A 2,500-nucleotide genomic window follows, 5' to 3' on the forward strand; every position below is an offset into this window, starting at 1 on the left:
TCTCTCTCTCTCTCTCTCTCTCTCTCTCTCTCTCTCTCACTCTCTCTCTCTCTCACTCTCACTCTCACTCTCACTCTCACTCTCATTCACTCACTCACTCTCACTCCCCCCCTCCTCTCTCTCTCTCTCTCTCTCTCTCTCTCTCTCTCTCTCTCTCTCTCTCTCTCTCTCTCTCTCTCTCTCTCTCTCTCTCTCTCTCTCTCTCTCTCTCTCTCTCTCTCACTCACTCTCACACTCACTCTCACCCCCCCCCCTCTCTCTTTCTCTCTCTCTCTCTCTCTCTCTCTCTCTCTCTTTCTCTCTCTCTCTTTCTCCCTCCCTCTGTGTGTGTGTGTGTGTTTTCCTAATGTCTGCATTTATCATTTTTTTTTTTTTCATTTCAGTTACCATCCTAATCACCAGTAGCACAGATTTTCATATAGATTTATCTATCATTTATATCACATCATACATATATATATACGCATCAATGACCATAGAGATGTGATAACGGGCGTGTTGATAGAGAAACTTATTTTTTAAGTTTCTCTAAGAGACCATATTCGTCAAGGTTATTCTGTTAACTGATCAAACCATGTGGTTTAGTGTTTTGCTTGGCCAGTTTGTAATTGATTTTTTTTTTTTTTTTTTTTTTATTCCACAGGGTACGTGGGACATAGCAGTAGGCCATGTGAATTATTAGTATAAATTACTGAGCGTACGGTTAAATATTGATACATTTTTTCTTTACTGTTCGTCTGGGTGACTTTGGAGACACCTGGCATCCCGTAGTTGTAAACAAACCGCAATAGCAATTTTTACTGAATGTGCGAGTGTCTATGTAACTAGAGTGGTTATTGATGTTTTATTCACCTATTGTTAAGTAGAAGATGGTGTAATGTATAGCAGGAAGTGTACCCCACTAGTCTGTCACCAATGTAATGCTGTGGTGAGTTTGTGTTCCTCTGTGATAATACTTTGATTCTTGGGTGTAGAGTTAAAGTTGTCGCAGTTTCTAAACTTTATTGCCACCGGAGTATGGTAGCTGGAGTACAGAGGACAGGCAAGGCAGAGGCTCCCAGGGAGGGTATCTTGCCATTCCCGCGAGGGCGTGCGGTGTCTCAACTGCTCTGAAATTGTCATGAACTAACTTCGTTTTGAAACATTTCATAATGAAAAACATGAGAGAATTTGAATGAACATAAATTCTGATACGTATGGTCACATGATGGTTTCATGATGAAGAAACAAGGGTACCTTGTATACAGTTGTGTGTGAGAAGAGAGTTATGGTGTTTACAAGACTTAAAAGCTTCTTGATAAGGAGACAGATATTTGAATATCGAAAATAATAGCGAGAACATACTAAGTGAGACAAAATAGTTTGATTATAAACAAGACATAATTATACACATCAGAATAACAGCATGGGAATTGTTTACGAGCAATAAGGGTTAATTTAGCGTGTTTTAAGGTTTCTTCGTCATTGTCACGGCTGTAGACCCGGCTGATGGCAGTGTTACTGTAAGATAAGAAACATAGGACTTTTCTGTTATATGAGGCGAGAGAGATCACGAGAACAGACCACGACAGATGGTCTTACGATACTTCTCATGTGGATTTTTTTTTCTTTCTCTTTTGTAGAAAACTCTAAGAAACTGTGCAATGGTTCACAGCCAAGTCACCATACTTCTGACCAACCGTATTTCCTGCTTCTTTCAGACGTTTTCACTTTCAAGCGCATGGGTAGTGTGCATGAAATAAACGAAGATTTTGTTTTCCTCTCCTTCCGATGGACTATGCCAAGGGAGAGAGGTTGCATTCATAAAGAATAAAAAAAAAACATCCTTACCTCCTTGTAGGTCCCTAGGTGCTTGATTGATTTCTCTACATCCATAAGAAATACAAGACCTTTTTTATGCTGAATTTGTAGACACTACGAATGGCCCAGCATTTCGAACTTCCTCTACCAAAGGAATCCTAAAACCAAGTTAAAGGCAATGACTAAATATTATAACACTCCCGATTGAATGTGATCGGGATAACTGCCTGGTTAAGCTTATACGTTCTTAATAATAGATCTTAAGACAGAGCAACTAGGCTGCTTTAAGATGGTATTTCTGTACCGGCTGTTGGAGCTTCTGAGCTGTCAATGACCTCTGGGGTTTTCTTGCCTTGAGAGGCGGGTTTCTAGACAAAAAGGAGGTAACAATTGTTCGCAACTGGATTCTTAGAAAGCAACCTTATCATCTTTATTCTTCACACGGTTTCCAGGTTTTATTATTACCAGTACTGTAATAAAGATTATCATAAGTATTGCTATTACCATTATCAGTGTTTTAATTATTTATTATCATTAGTACGTCATTATTAGTAATGTGATTATAATGCCATCATCATTATCATAATAGTTCAAATGATGATAACATTTTGTGCATTTTTCGGGATATTATTATGAGTATTAGCTTGCATTTATATTTCGAAGGCAATCTATTTTTCTATTTTTTGTGGAAGATAATTGT

This window comes from Penaeus chinensis, chromosome 41 (assembly GCF_019202785.1).
Source record: "Penaeus chinensis breed Huanghai No. 1 chromosome 41, ASM1920278v2, whole genome shotgun sequence".
Taxonomy (NCBI): Eukaryota; Metazoa; Arthropoda; class Malacostraca; order Decapoda; family Penaeidae; genus Penaeus; species Penaeus chinensis.